This window comes from Saccopteryx bilineata, chromosome 8 (genome assembly GCF_036850765.1).
Source record: "Saccopteryx bilineata isolate mSacBil1 chromosome 8, mSacBil1_pri_phased_curated, whole genome shotgun sequence".
Taxonomy (NCBI): Eukaryota; Metazoa; Chordata; class Mammalia; order Chiroptera; family Emballonuridae; genus Saccopteryx; species Saccopteryx bilineata.
This window is the reverse complement of record NC_089497.1, coordinates 59,506,721-59,523,401: the sequence shown is the minus strand read 5'-3', so window position 1 is coordinate 59,523,401 and position 16,681 is coordinate 59,506,721. Positions and strand designations below refer to the sequence as shown.

Sequence of the window (16,681 nt, the reverse complement as noted above, 5' to 3'; positions counted from 1 at the left end):
GGCCCCAGATCAATTAAATGGAAATCCAGGCTGCCCCACCCCCACCCGCGAGACTGACTAAATAGAAATCCCTAGGAGTGGGATCCAGGCTTGGACCAGCTTTGAGAGCCACTGATCTAAAACAATGCTCTTTTTGGAAGCATGGGACACAGAAGCTAAGAAAGAGGGGAAGTGACCTACCCAAAGTTAAGTGGTCGTTGGGACAGAGTCGTGAGTCAAACTTGGGTCTCCTAACTTTAAATTCATATCTCTTCCCATCATGGTGTTCACTCTTGCTGCTTTATTTATTTTTTTAATTATTTATTTATTTATTTATTTTTTACAGAGACAGAGAGTGAGTCAGAGAGAGGGATAGACAGGGACAGACAGACAGAAATGGAGAGAGATGAGAAGCATCAATCATTAGTTTTTCATTGCGCTTTGCAACACCTTAGTTGTTCATTGATTGCTCCCTCATATGTGCCTTGCCCGTGGGCCTTCAGCAGACTGAGTAACCCCTTGCTGGAGCCAGGGACCTTGGGTTCAAGCTGGTGGGCTTTTTGCTCAAACCAGATGAGCTCGTGCTCAAGCTGGCGACCTCGGGGTCTTGAACCTGGGTCCTCTGCATCCCAGTCCGACGCTCTATCCACTGTGCCACCGCCTGGTCAGGCCGCTCTTGCTGCTTTAGAAGAGAGAGTCTTAATATCAGGTGCACATTAACGTTATTTTGAGAACTTTAACAATATGTGACGATAGGCTCCATCCTGAAATTTTGACTTAATTGCTCTGAAGTGTGGCCTAGGCATACATATTTTTCTAAGTTCCTTGAGTGATTCTCATATGTGGTCACGATTGAGAGAAGTCCCACTTTAAAGGCAAAACTCAGGATTAGAAGGAGATAATTCTATGAAGGTCAGGGAAGGAAAAAATGTTCTTGTAAGAAGAATCTTGGGATTTGTTAAAAGAAATGATGTTTGACTTGGATCTTGAAGGAAAAGTGGATTTAGATACTTGGAACTGTTGAAAGGCTTCCCAAGGGAGGGAACAGCAGGGGCAGAGTCCCTGAGGAGGGGATCTGGGGGGGAGAGGTGACAGTTGTGAATTGGACGAATTGGGACTAGAGTGTGGGAACTGTGAATGCCACACACAGGCGTGTGGACTGAATTAGGCCACATGTGGGAATCACCTGGAGGACTTGTTAAAACAAATGACCAGACCCACACACAGAGCTCTGATTCAGTAGGTCTGGGCCAGGGCCCAAGAACTTGCATTTCTAACAAGTTCCTAAATGATACTGCCGCTGCCGCTCCGAAGGAGATACTTTAAGAACCTCTGTGCTAAGCCAAGGAAAGCCCAAGAAGGTTTTGGCTCTTGGATCACATGGATAGAGAAAAAGAGAGAGAGCCTTACTAAGACAGGAACGTTGATCTAGTGTAGAGAGAGGAAACAGGAAGCCCAGGGCAGCCTGGAAGTGAATGTAGCAGCTTCTCGTAGAAGCAGCATGGGAAGTGGTGAGGAGGCTCCGCAGGGGGGAGGGGGAGGAAGAGCTGTTTAGAGGATGATTGGTGAACTAGTGCAGAATGTGGTGACCATCGGATTTGGAGGGAAGTTGAGGCAGAGACAAGAGTGAGTGAATTTTGGAGATAAACAGCAGAGACGACGATGGTGCAATTCCTTGAGCTGAGGAGCCAGGAGGAGGAGCAGGCGTGGGCAGCACCTGGGGCTCAGCTGGAATACGAACACTGAACCCTTGTCTCAAGCTCCCAGCAAGACCAGGACCTCTGACTCAGGCACGCCAGAATGAAGGCAACTTGGCCCTGCTTCCCTAAAAGTCACTGTTTCTGCCTTAAAATTCCTGTCCTCCTAGAGGTTGGGGGCAAGCTGAACCAGTATGAGCCTCAGGACCTGCTCCCATCTGTCCTGTGGGCTGAACGCGGGAAAGGCAAGTGTGTATCTCTTCATGTGGATCAGGGAGGCAAAGGAACCAAGCGGCGTTATGTCACTCATACGAAAACTCATTTTGCTCCAAACTCTCGCTTTTCATCTGCCTCCACGTTTATAGAATGTTCCCTAAAGCAGTCATTCTCCAGCCTGGCTGCATGTTAAAATCACCGTACAAGGAGCTTTAAAAAGTCCTTGTACGCAGGCTGCATCACACACCAATTAAAATAGTCACCTCTGGAGAGGGACCCAGGCATCACTTTACAAGTTAAAGCTCCCTGAGTGATTCAAAAGTGCAACCAGGATTGACAACTGCACCCTGTAGGGTGTGTATAGGCGCCTTCAAATAGCGTATTTATGAAAATGATATTTCCTCTCTAAGGAAATGGTTTGAATGTGTCTAACATGGCCCCACCACCCCTTCCCTCCCTCCCCTGCCCACACACTGGTCAATGGGCAGATGGCTTTGCAGACCCACAGGCTGCAGTGCAGGTTGGGGGTGGAGCTGTGGTTTATGGAGCTGGAGGCCATGCCCTGGAAGGGAGAGGCTCAAATGCTCAAAGTCCAAGCAGGCCTGGACTCAAGGAGGCTGGCCCAAAACGGGGTGGGGCAGGGGGAATGTGTGGGGAGGGGCGGAGCCTGGTTCAGAGCCAAAATCAACAGGGAGGTTGAGGACCTGAGAAGTCCCACGGAGGTGACAGTGGGTGTGGGTGATGCAGGTGTTCTGCATGGAGTTTGGCATCTCAAGCGACTCCCACAGCTGCCCTTCAGGCACGGCGGACGTGGGCGCCAGGGGAGGGCAGAGAGCGGCCGGCGCGGCTCCTGCTCGGCCTCCCTTGCGCAGAGTTCCAGGCTCAGAGAGAAGAGGAGGCTCAGGGGGAGAAGGACTGACTCCAGGAGCTACAGGGATCTGGGAGTCCTGAAACTTGTACCACTAGGGGGGAGGGCATCTTTAAAAAAAGAAGATACAAGGCCCTGGCCGGTTGGCTCAGCGGTAGAGCGTCGGCCTGGCGTGTGGGGAACCCGGGTTCGATTCCCGGCCAGGGCACACAGGAGAAGCGCCCATTTGCTTCTCCACCCCCCCTCCTTCCTCTCTGTCTCTCTCTTCCCCTCCCGCAGCCAAGGCTCCATTGGAGCAAAGATGGCCCGGGCACTGGGGATGGCTCCTTGGCCTCTGCCCCAGGCACTAGAGTGGCTCTGGTCGTGGCAGAGCGACACCCCAGAGGGGCAGAGCATCGCCCCCTGGTGGGTAGAGCGTTGCCCTCTGGTGGGCGTGCCAGGTGGATCCCGGTCGGGCGCATGCGGGAGTCTGTCTGACTATCTCTCCCCGTTTCCAGCTTCAGAAAAATACAAAAAAAAAAAAAAAAAAAAAAAAAAAAAAAAGATACAAAATGACAAGTACAACATGAAGCACATGGCCTTGCAAGGATCTGAGTAAACAAGGAGCCTGGTGGCGAAGCTTTATGACCTCCCAGAAAACCTGCTGCCGTTCTGTGATAGGACATGACCTAAGTGTTCCATTTCCAAATCTTGTTATACCTTCCAGGGCGGTGCCTGTGTGCTCCTGCAGGGCCTGCGAGCTTCGGGACACCAGTCGGATCAGGGAGGCCAGTTATCCATTTTATTTCTGGGAAAACAAAGGAATAGAGAGGTAAACGTGGTCAGTCATCTAGCACATCAGTGGCTGTGTCCCCAACAAGGCCCTCAGTGCCAGGCCTGTGCGCCCCCATGGACTTGCATTAGGATGTGCTATGTGTCAGTCAGGGCTGTGTTTGGTGTGGTGAGTACCACAGTGACTCAGACATGGATCTGGCTCTCAGAAACAGCAAGACTCTGCCCCCAAGGAGCTCCAACTGTGGTGAGGAGGCCAATTTAGCAGATAATTACAGCATGAGGAGAGCAGGAGAGACAGGAACACAGGCTGAAGGAGAGAGTCCCAGCCTCCGGCGGTGAGGACAGGCTGCCCAGAGCAATGGGAGCCAGGAGCCTGAGCGAACGCATGAGTCTGCTAGGCACACAAAGTCGTTTCTGCACTGGGAACAACTGCAGCATCTGTTGAGCACCTACTGTGTACCAAGCTGGGGCTAATCATTACATTTATTAAGCCAATGAGTCTGCACAGCAGCCCCACAAGAGGGGTCCTATTACCATCCTCATGTCACAGATATGGAAGCTGAGGCACAGGGGAGTTAAGGAGTTTTTCTCAATCTCATAGCTATTTAAGTGGTGGGTCTGAGTGTTCAACTCGGAAGTCTAGCTCCAGACTTCATGTGTGCACAACACTATGAGGGGACAACTTGGAGCATCTGACATACCACAAGAAATTCAGTGTCTCACATAGAAGAAGCACAAGAGCGGCGAGCCAGAAAGGAGGCCGGGGGTGCCGGGGGTGCCGGAGGACAGGACAGAACCTGCAGGGCCTAGAAGAACAAGTGCAGTTCGGGTTGGTCCCTATTACTAGAGGTTTTTGAGCAAGAGCAGAGCATGATCTAGTCTATAAAAAGGTTACTCTGTGTAAAAGACAGGATTCTAATACACCATGGTATACTATTCAGCCATAAGAAATGATGACATCGGATCACTTACAACAAAATGGTGGGATCTTCATAACATTATACGAAGTGAAATAAGTAAATCAGAAAAAAACAAGAACTGCAGGATTCCATACATTGGTGGGACATAAAAATGAGACTAAGAGACATGGACAAGAGTGTGGTGGTTACAGGGGGAGGGGGGAGGGAAGGAGGGAGGGGGGAAGGGGAGAGGCACAAAGAAAACTAGATAGAAGGTGATGGAGGACAATCTGACTTTGGGTGATGGGTATGCAACAGAATTGAATGACAAGATAACCTGGACATGTTTTCCTTAAATATATGTACCCTGATTTATTGATGTCACCCCATTAAAATTAATAAAAATTTATTTATTTAAAAAAAAAGACAGGATTCTAGAAGATAGATTGGAAGCCACCTGAAGGCAGCAGGCGACCTCTAAGGATACTATTGCAGAGTCCTGTCAAGTGCTGATGGGACATCATCAACTGAGACTGAGGGACCAGCTCAAAGCTCTTCTGGCTCCAAAGACCAGCCTGGGGTGATGGGACTGAGGGAGAGGCGGGTAGCAACTTCATGCCTTAGAAAATGCTCTGCATTCGGAGCCAAGACACCTGAGTTCAGTGACTACCTTCCCACTGGCCACCTCTATGGACTTAGTCAAACCCCTCCACCTCCCTGAGCCATAATTTTCTCATCTAGAAAGTGAGCATAATAATTCTTGCTCTGTCTGAATCATTCAATTTTTGTGAAATTGAAATGACATAATGTACACAAAAAATGGCCCACAAGTAAAATAGAAGCTTTACAATGTCTACACGATTAACTGACAGCCCAGAGACCAAGAGCTTCCTATTCCTGGGCTAAAGTGCTTTCCTCTGCCCTGGCAACAGGCCTCAGACCTCATGCATGTCTTCCTCCCACCTCCACAGGACCCACCAAGTTCTCCCTTCTTCAAAGCACAGCCCACTGCCACCTCCTCCATAAAGCCCTCCAAGTCTTTCTCCAAACCCTCAGCTGGAAATAACCTCTAGTTTCCCTGAAGGAGTGTTCCTTCCAGCTCATCTAGACTCTCACTTCCTTCTAACTTTAATTTAGCTGCAGTTGGATCTTCACTCTGCCCCTCGCCTTCCCACCTTCCTCAACATGGCGGCTGGTGCCGTTCTTACTCCTCCTGGCAGCCCAGGGGACACACTCATGCATTGTTGGAAATACAGAGTGAGTAACTGCAAATGACTTTTCAAATTCTACTCTTCTCCAAAGAATAAATACTAATGGTAAGATGGAAATAATGTGTGGGAATAAGAATAGTGAGAATAACAGTATTTGTTAACAGCTATTGAATACTTATTTTGTGACAATTTGCTAAATGTTTTTGCTGAATTGTTTCATTTGATCTTCATCACAAATCTATAGGGAGGCTGCATTTTTGTCCGGGGCCTAGCACAGTGCCTAGAACAGAGATAGTGCTCAGTAAATTTATAAGAAACGATAGATGGGGAAGCCGGGGACAGGAGCCACATGCCTAAAATCATACAGGTCATAGCCAGTAGAGGTGAGATGCACATCCCCCTGGCTTCACTGCTGCTGCATTCTGCTTCTCACGGAGGAGAGGGCAGGCTGCCGGCGCCGTGAGGGACCAGCAGGGCTGGTGAGGAACGGCTTCTCTTCCTGCGCGTTGGCAGGGGCTGGAGTCCACAGACCCAGGAGCGACCTCTGAGTCAGTGGTCCTGCTTGAGCGGCCTTCCCCAACCTGAGAAGATTCAAGGAAAAGGTCCCCCGCTCAGAGCAGTGGGGATGGTTTCAGAGCCCAGCACCTGAGGATGGAGACTTGCTTGAGGCTTTTTCAGACATTTCCTTCCCAGCATTCCTTCTGGAAGGAACCAGGCAATCAGCCTCTTTACAGGTGCCCAGTCCAGAGAAACTCTGTTTATTAGAAAGGGTGGAGTGCTTGTGGGGTGTTCCAGGGTCTGTTCTCCTCCCTTCTGGCTCAGCTGGTTGAGTGAGAGGGGACAGAAGATAGAGAAGGAGTTACTGTGCAGGAGAGACCGCAGCCTCTGCCCCCGGGAGCAGGGGAGGAGCAGAGCCTGTCTGACTGATCCCAGACCACCCCACTGTCCCTGCTGACATTTGAGAAATGCTTCCTGTGAAAATATTTACCCAGGAGGAAATGGATCATGCTTCCTCTTCCTACCAAGAGGGTGGGAAGTGAGGCTGCCTTGGTCCCGTCAATTCCAACACCTGTCTGTGTCACCCCCTCACCTCCCTGGGTGCCCGGAGGGGGTGAGGCCGAGGTGTCAGACACAGAAACAGCTGTCGCAGGAGGCAGGCACACAGCCAGGAGGCCGTCTCTAAAGGAACACATCCATGTCCACTTGTCGTTTTTATCTTCTATTTTTTCCTCCATTTCTTTTAAATTAAGTTGCCATCTGTCCTTGTTTTATCCAGTAAATCCCAAAAGGACCCTTACATTTCCCCTGCTTGGCAGGTTACGTGATGGGTGGACCTAGCAAACTGTAACGGTGGATCTTACATCTGTGAGCAGAGGTCTCCACGGGCCAGGCAAAACCATTTGTTTCCCCCAGATCGGAGTCTCTTGGCTCCCCTCTCACCTGTGCTATTGCGGTCTCCAGAGAGGCGGGGGATGTATTGAAAAGAGTGACTTCAGGAGCCAGAACAGCCAGTGGGTTCTGGTGTCATCACTCACTCATTCTTCTGTGACCTTGAGGACATCCCGCCCCTTCTCTGAGCCCAGACTCCCTCCCCTGTGAAACAGACATGATATGGTACCTGCTACACAGTCTCCTGTGAGGGGCAAGTAAGGGAATGTGGGCACAACTGCTTTGAAATTGTATAGCAACGCAGTTACGGGTGTGTCTAGGCCTTAGCTGAGTTTCCTATTTATGAAATGGATGCAATAATCTCTGCCTCTCACGTTCCAGAATGTCAAGAGGACCAAAGAGTTCATGTTTGCAAAGGTGTCCAAGATCTTGGGTCAATTTTCCATTTTACCAACATCCAAACATCCATAAAATGAAAAATATCCAAATTATGTTTCAATTCTAAACAATGACAACCTCAGCCAACAACAGTGACCTGAGACACCATACCAAAGACTAAGTTATTTTTTAAATATCACATTCTCAGTCCCTAGATTCTAGAAGTTCTTGATTCGTGCTTCTAGCTTAGATGAAATACTTTTTAAGCTAAAGTGACCCAATTCCTAGCAATAGTTCTATAAATATAAGTCACAGAGCATAAGTATTAGAACCAGCCCAGTAGCTTCTTTGAAAACCCAGATTTTTGCCATGTACTGAATCAGAAACTCAGGAGAGAGGCGCATAAATTACATCATAACATGGTCTTTAGGTGGCTCTTCTTCATGCTGAATTTTGAAAGCCCCCAGCCTAAAAACCCCATCATATGCTGCAGAGAAGCTCGGCAAGCCTTCTCTCTGTGTGTCCTCCAGCAGCCAAGCCCAGACTTCTAAAGCAGTGGTCCCCAACCTTTTTTGGGCCACGGACCGGTTTAATGTCAGAAAATATTTTCACAGGCCGGCCTTTAGGGTGGGACGGATAAATGTATCACGTGACCGAGACAAGCGTCAAGAGTGAGTCTTAGACGAATGTAACAGAGGGAATCTGGTCATTTTTTAAAAATAAAACATCGTTCAGACTTAAATATAAATAAAACTGTAAATAATGTAAGTTATTTATTCTTTCTCTGCGGACCAGTACCAAATGGCCCACGGACCGGTACCGGTCCGCGGCCCCGGGGTTGGGAACCACTGTTCTAAAGGACTCAGCTACACAGAAATCTGTAGGAGCCTGGGCTGAGTGAAAAAGGGAAAGGAATTAAGAAGAAAAAACAACAACAACAAAACACCCCTCTCATAGACACTGACAATAGTATGACAATTACCAAAGGGGAGGGGGGTGGTGGAAGAAGCTAAAAGGGAATAAATGGTGACAGAAGGACACTTGACTTGGAGCGGTAAACACACAATATAATATACCGATGATGTATTATAGAACTGTACACTTGAAACCTATGTACTTTTATTAATCAATGTCACCCCAATACATTCAATTAAAAAAATCTATTGAAAGGCAAGTTATGTGATCCCGGCCTCCAAAACCTCATGTCCATAGCTCTGATTCCTGAAAAGGGTGGGGAAAGCTGGGTCCAGATCCAAGTCTAGACTTGAGCCAAGACCACAGCAGAGGTTAGTCCAAGGAAGGACAGCTGGTGCATGAATCTAAAGCAATAAATAGGGCCACTGGGTTCTGAAGCAAGGGAGGTAGGCCACTGGTGATATTGGAGTTCTGGCTTCCAGACCACAGGTCATGGGAGCAATGTTAGAGGGAGCAGGAGAGAGGAGACAGCGGGTTGTTACTGATTCTTGGAATATAATAGTTCTAATGACTTGGATATTTCATTTTAATCAATATATACTTTCTTCTGAGTTTCTGAGGACAAATCTCAAATCTTGGAGACCTTGGAAGGAATTGATGCACTCTCAGGTACCCCACTAAACCACAGTCAGTTACCCACTTGACAGGATTCTATGACCCTTTATATGTAGTATTACAGTTGTATGTGGAGATGTATTTCTTCATGAGACTGACCTCCTACATATTCAAGATGACCTGAACTAACCGTCTTCCATGATGATTGTGCCTGCAGTTCTTGGTCATCCTGTGGGAATGTGGTGAATGGTTACAAATGAATAAACTTATCAATCCCACAGGCACATCCCTGTAAGACCAGGTAGGTTATCATCCCCATTTCTCAGCTGAGCAAACTGAGGCTCAGAGAAATTGGAATAAATTTCTAAGTCACGCAGTGTAATGTTCATAAATGGGACTCTGGGTCTTTTGGCTCAAATTTCCTTCCACTGCAACTTTCTTAATTCTGCAAAGCTTGACTTTTGAAATATATCTTGAAGATTACTTCTCAACACCTTGAAAATTTATAGAGCTCTTCCTTTTTGTTTTTTAGTTAAAAAATATCTTACTTAATGCTTTGGCATATGAGTTAGGGCGACCAATCATCTCAGTTTTCCCAGGACTACCCTACTTTTAGCACTAAAAGTCCTGCATTCCAGGAAACCCCTCAGTCTTGAGCAAACTGTGACATTTGGTCATCTCACCATTGAGACCACCTCGTCCCCTTGGTGAGTCTCCAGTTGTACAGGAGTCACGTCTCCCAGCTCCCCAGTCCAGCTCTGCCTCACTCAGCCTCAGCCTCTGCTCCCCAAGAATCAGACTCTTCAGAGCAAATACAACACTAAGAAATCAAGCTTCACCTGTCTGAGCACTCTGGTAAACTTCTGAACACAGTGGACATATGTCTGCTCCAGGAAACTTCCAACTACTAATATCCGCGTATCTAAGCCTGAGGGCTTTTCTCAGAACTGAAGCAGTCCAGATGAGCTAGGAAATTAACACTCTCAGGGGAGCAGCCTTCAGTCAACCACTGAGAAGAGCTGGTGTTTAAATACTTCAGCTTCCTCCCCACTTAGGGAAGACCATTTCTGAGGCATGCATTTTACAACTTTCCAAGAGTGTCTCTGTTGGGATTAAGCTGCAGTTGCCCACAGCGGTAACTGGCTTGATCACAAACCCTTTCCTGGCTGCCTTCCCTTTACTCTATCAATGGCCATGCCTCTACCTGTGCTCCCTCCCCTTCCCAAATAGACTGTCTGCAGTCAGATCCGAGTCTAAGGGTATGCTTCTGCACAAACCCAAACTAAGGCAGCATCATATTTCCTGTGAAATTGGTTAAAATTATAGCCTTTTGACTAATAAAAAAAACTAAGAATCCAAGAGATTAAATAACTGTCTGAGATCATATAAGAAGTGTGTGGTAGCACTCCGGTCCTTCTGACTCATGTCCGTGCTCGTCCTCTTAGCACGCTGAGGAAAGTCATTTGATCTTGGGGACACAACCTACCTCTATTCCTACACTCACCTCACTCAGGAAACTGGGAATCTGTCCCAAATCAAGACTGAAAAACAGGCTGATGACTTGGTCTCACTCAATTCTCATTGATTTCTTATTCATTTAAAAATGTCTTAGTCCTAGCTCGCCACACGAAGCAAGGACAGAAATGATGGTTACAGGCAGAAAAGCAGCCATGTGGACATCCTGTACTCCACGTGTGAGGGTAGATACAAGCCAAGAAGTAGAACGGTACCCTTTCTGCATATGAAGATGCTGTGAAAATTTTGTCTCTATACTGTTTATCCAGATTCATAAAAAGGGCTTTTTAAGCCACACTTCCAATTCATGATAATTTTTGCAAACCATTTGGATTAAGGTAACATATAGCCATTGTGTTGGAATAAGTGGAGTGTGTGGTTGGATGTGACAATCTACTGACAACCAAATGAGTTGGGAAACTTGAAAGTCTTGCTGTGGTTCAGGGAGCTGTCGGAAAATCCAGGTGAAGTTCTGGATCAGTCAAGAGGTAACCTGACCCACCTGACCAGGCGCGGTGATGCAGTGGATAAAGCGTCGGACTGGGATGTGGAGAACCCAGGGTTTGAGAGCCCAAGGTTACCAGCTTGAGCATAGTTCATCTGGTTTAAGCACAGCTCACCAACTTGAACCCAAGGTTGCTGGCTTGAGCAAGGGGTCATTCGCTCTGCTGTAGCCCCCAGTCAAGGCACATATGAGAAGGCAATCAATGAACACCTAAGGTGCCACATGAAGAATTGATGCTTCTCATCTCTCTCTATTCCTGTCTGTCTGTCCCTGTCTCTGTCTCTGTCACAGATAAATAAATAAATAAATAAATAACCTGATCCAAGTTTTAGGCAAAATGAATTATCATGGTCAGGAGCAGACAGATGGCAGAAATCACATGATATCAACCTAAATTTATCAAAAGCTATAAGCAAAATTTCTTCTATTTTTGTCTAGTGTTCTCATTACCTTTTGCTGCATATAAAACCATCCCCAAAATTAGTGGATTAAAATAAACTTTTTTTTTTTTATATCTCTTGATTTGTGTGGGTTGGGAATTCAGGCTAGGCTTGGCTTAGCAATTCTGTTCCACATGGCACTAACTGCATTTACTCTGAGGTAGTCAGCTGGCAGACTGGCTGGTTTGAAAGGTCTGAGGTGGCTTCGTTCACATCTCAGGCTCATGGATGGACATGGCTAGAAGGCTGGGCTCAGCAAGGACAACTAGTCAGAGAACCAAGTCTTCAGTGAAAAAGGTAGAAACTACATGGTTTTTCACGATCTAGCTTTGGAGTCACATACAGTCACTTCTGCCAAACTTCTTGTCAAAGCAGTCACCAGCACACCTAGATTCAAGAGGAAAGGACTTAGACCTAACTCCTTATAAAAAAAAAAAAGTACAACATCTAGTTTGAGTTCGAAGCAAAGAAAGGAAGTCAGAGCCTGTAGGCTTTCTCTGAATGAGACTCTAGCTATGTCTGTTTTGCCAGGACAAACCATTTGTGACCTAGGGCATGGGCAGAGAAGAAACTGGGGAAGGAGGGACCTGGCATGGCTAAATCACTGCTCTCTTGACAGTGTTCCCCGCTTCCAGCTCTGCTTGGCCGGCAGACAGCTCTGCACTCAGAACTAGTCATCACTAAAGAGCTGAGTGAAGGGTTTTACCTACTCCAAGATGCCAGTTCCTTGGAACACAGAGAAAGGGAAGAGGCCAGTGCAGAAGGGTTTGGCTGATTTGAGCAATGTAAAATCAAGCAGGGATCAGGAGCCTGAGCAATATTGCCTAGTATTGCTCATCACATCAAAGATCTGCAGGTGAGGTTAAGCTCCATGGGCACTGTCAACAAAGCCTGCATCTCTCAAGGCCAGGCCACCCTGTAGACTTCAAGCCTGATATTACTGTCCAGCATCCTGATCACTTTCCTTAAAGTTTTGTCATCCAGTTTTGCATTGAGTCCCTGGAATGGCTGCAGGCAGAGTAAATCCTTAGTTTCCCTATAACCATGACTGAAAGAGCCATAAAACCACAGTAATTATCTGACATGTTCATATGTCTGAAGCACTATAATGGAATATCCCATGGGAGCTGAATGCTGGAAGCATTTTGCATTTTTGTATTGGACAATGTAGGCTGCTTTAATTAATGTTCATCAGATCCACTCACTCCCAAGAAGCCCAAAATTTTATGCTGGTTTATTGAACCTACTATAATGTTCCCAGATCAATTTTTAACCCTTTCTACAAACCAGGACATTATGTAGAGGCAACCAAGCAGTTAGTTCAGTGCTCTGAACTTAGTAAATATTCAATAAATGAGAGATGAGTAAGTAGATGTCCCATAGGCTGGAAGCCAGGACCCTTAAGTACCAGTCTCATTCTAGTAACTGGCCATGAAATCTTGGGAAAATCACTTTCTTTCATTAAGCCTCAGTCTGTTCATTGGTAAAATGTGGCATTTGGACTAACCCATCTTCTCTAAAGTCAATCCCTCTCAGCTTTAAAATTCTACAGTTTCATGAAAATGCTAAAGTTGTTTATACTATTGGCATCAAAGGAATGAAAGAGAATTGGTGTTTATTAACAGCTTTTATTTTATGCATCATTGCTTATTTCATGTTTCATTGTATATGCTTTCAGAGCTATTATGTATTTTAGTTATCATAATTTACTTTCAAGAAAAATATTATATTCTATTTTTACCCTTGGGAAAACTGAAGTTTTTATACCTTAAGATGACATAAATTTCTAGTCTTATATGATTTACAATTGCTTTAAGAAACTGGGAAGTAGGCAGTGCAAAACTGTGATCCCTGAGAGAAAGAATCAATCAGGTAAACTTTAAAATAACCCTGGGTGTATGCTTACAGGCAGTTTCCATCTGGAAATCACAAGCACAGTCTGTCAACTTTGCTAAGTAGAGGAGACAGAGACTAGACATTAGACAAGCTGAGGTGGCTAGAAATTGAGGATCGTGATTTCAGAAAAGAAGGGAAATACAGAGAAAAAGAGCATTGTAAGTCTGCTGAGATACCCCCTTTAGTCTACTGAGTATTAAACTATGTGTATATAAAGTAAAGCTCCACAAGACCACACAAAAGAAGTGACAAGAAAGTAGTAAGCAGAACAACCCAGAGCTCTCATAGGTGGAAAAATGGTTGTGTAGCAACCAATCAAAGTGGAGATTCCTTGGTGATTCCCTGGGGCATTCAAGGAAGAGCCCAGAGGAATAAAGTTACTAAACTACTTCTGGATTGAAGGTTATCCTCAACCCTCCATAGCAAAGCATAAAGATAAGACTCAAAGGGATCAACTACTTCATGAGTAAGTTAACTGCCTGCCAAAACAGAGTCAAAAACACTCTTAAAAGAAGACAGCAAAGTGCAAATACTTAACGATATAGCTTCACAATATCTACCATCTAATAAAAAATTACTAGACATTTAAAGAAGCAGGAAAATATTAACTTATAACCAAGAGAAAAAACAGTCAATAAAAACAGGCCAATATATGACATAAATGATGTACAAGTATTTAAGTAACTGGACAAGACCCAACAACAACTCATCAGAGTCCAAATTCAAACCCAAGTCTCCTGACCTTTTCACACAGTGCTTTTTTTTTCATTACTTGCGCTCACCAGTCTCTCTACATCTGTGGCAATATATAAGATTTTACCATAACAATCCCAATGTAATTTTCCTATATTTCCGGTCTGTACTTCAGTTGCTTGCAGAGATGGACACACCTGACACCTGAGAATGCCAGTCTCTAATCAGACATTAGCACAGGCAATCCTCATGGACAAAATTTTGACAATACTGCAACAGAAGTCCTTTGGCTCTCCCCCTCCCATATTATGGCACTTGCATGGGAATCCCTCATGACCAGCCTAAGTCATATATTTGTCAGAAGGAGCTCTATCAAAAGGGCTGTGACTTAAGAGAACATAGGAACCGATGTGAACAATAGGAACATACACCAGGAAACCAGGCCTCGGCTTCTGCCCTGACTTGGCAACAATTTAAGCAAAGGGTAGAAGTGTCACGGGCTGCAGTCAGCCTTCAGAAAGGTGCACGTTCCCTCCCCTTACAATGCTAAGGGTTATGTTCCTCTGCGTGCTACTTATAAGTGTTTGCAAGAAAATCGTTCAAGGAGCACAGACACAGGGTCACCTCCCAGGCTGGGAGTGCAGTTTTCCTCCCTGCAATTTACTCCACAAGTTGTTACCAAAGCAAATATCAAAGCCCTGCAATTTGCTAATTACAGGCAGGATCCTGGGCTTGTGGGCCCAATTAGGCACTTGTTCCTCATTTTCTGTGTGACCCGCCAACTGCACCCACAATTACCCATTCGTCTTTTAACTGCCCTGAGAGCTGGCTGACTCACCTCCAATTCACTCCCACTATCACCTCCAAATGGCCTTTGGTATCTTTCTGCTTTCCAGGTTCCCCCCACTCACCTATTATCTGTCTCTGCATCACAGGCCAATGTCTGGCTTCACAGACTGGGGCTTCTCTGAGATCTCCTGGTCTTGCTCCTGCCTAGGCTTGGAGCCTATAGGGCAGGAAGCAGCTCCTGTTGGTCTGGGCATCTTGCCTAGCTCCCCGAAGGGATCTCAGGAGGCTGTGGTCGCGTCCAGTTCAACCTCTGCCCCAGACACAAGAGTAAGGAAAATTACAGCTTCTCTGGTGCCAGCTCACTGCCAGAGCTCCTGCCCACGCTCTCCATCAATAGATCCCTGGCTCCGGACCTCGGTCAGACCAGGGCTGCATCCAGGAAGACCCGCAGCCAGTCCTGGGGAAGGAGGTCCCAGATGGCTTCCAGAGATAGTTCTCCAGGGAGACACAAGTTGGAGAAAGAGAAGAACCCCCATGATTTTCTACTTCATCGGGCAAGCTACCTGGCAAGCAAAAAATTTCCAGCAAACTTTTTGATGTTTTATTATGTCAATGGTTCCTACCCTTTTTAGTGTCACAGACACCTTTGAAAATCTGATGAAAGTTCTGGACCCTCTCCAGCAAGGAACGCTCAGAATTTAGTTCCATTTATTTATTTAATCACTCAACAAATATTTATGGAGCACCTATGTGCCAAGCACTACTTGGCACTAAGCAAAGATCAGTGGGCAAAATAGACAAAATATTCCTCCTCTCGTGCAGATTAGGCTCTAGCAGGAAGAGATAGTCATTAAATATATCTGTGATAAATAAGTAAAACATATCATTTATTAGAAAATAAGTGTTATGGAAAAAGAAAAAAAAATCAAGCAGGGTAAAAGAGAGGGGAAGCAAAGGTTGTATTTTTAATTAAGTGTGCCAGGTTGTCCTCCCTGAAAAGGGAAGTGTGAGCAAAGAGCTGGAGAATGTAAGAGGTTTCGCAGTGTGGGTATCTGGGAAGGACGACAGCCAGAGGTGACGGCCCCAGGGTGAGGCTGGCCCCGTGTCTGAGGAAAAGTGAGGACAGTATGGCTGGACTGGAGAGAGGGAGGAGGCCAAGGGGGCGGAGGGACAGATGTCACGTAGGACCTTGTAGGTCGCAAGGACTCTGACCTTTCCTTTGAGTTAAGTCAGGAGCCGTTAGTGGGACTTGAGCAAAGGGGCAAGATGATCTCAGTGGTGGCCACGGAGACCTTGGGCAGGATGAGTCAAGAGGATTTCCTGAGGAGTTGTGGTGTGGACAAGAAAGATGTGTGTACATAATTTTACACACACAATTCAGCAGTTTACCAATCTCCTAAACACCCTCTTCTGTGGGTGCTTATCAAATGATAAAGGAAAGTATGGTGGCCACAAGACAGAGGGGAAATGGTGACACCAGTTGCAAGAGAGTGCCCTAGCTGTATCTAATATGTATGTTTCTTTTTAAAAATACATAAGCAACTATTTCAGGAAAATATGGCAAAATATTAGCATCTGGCAATCTGAGTGGTAGATATATACGTGTCTAGTATATTTTGTGCATATTTGAAATAATTCTAATTTTAAAAAGAGCTGCTCATCTCAAGGTCTCACCTACTCATCAGTGCATAAGAGGAAACCAGCACAATCTATTCTGCGGGTAATTCCAGTTGTGGCTGGGCGTACTTCACTTCTCTAGCTTACTCTCCTTTCTCTCCTTCCTCTCCTTCCAGTGGCGAGAGTCAAAGGTGAGATAAGTCAAGGATGAACACAGAGTCTAGAAGACTATAGCAACAGAGTCTAGAAGACAAAGAGAGTGGTGGAAACTGGGAAGAAGCCTGA

The 16,681-nt window shown here is 46.0% G+C and overlaps 1 long non-coding RNA gene across 1 annotated transcript in view; it reads right to left on the bottom strand.

Moving 5' to 3' along the window:
• Positions 1 to 389: 389 nt before the first annotated feature.
• LOC136312279 (uncharacterized) overlaps positions 390 to 16,681 on the bottom strand; it is a 49,544-nt gene continuing 33,252 nt past the window's right edge. Inside the window, exons 2-3 of the long non-coding RNA XR_010726917.1 lie at positions 3,460 to 3,547; positions 390 to 661 (exon numbers count right to left, since the gene is read on the bottom strand). This is a non-coding gene — a long non-coding RNA (uncharacterized lncRNA). The remainder of the gene's footprint in view (positions 662 to 3,459; positions 3,548 to 16,681) is intronic.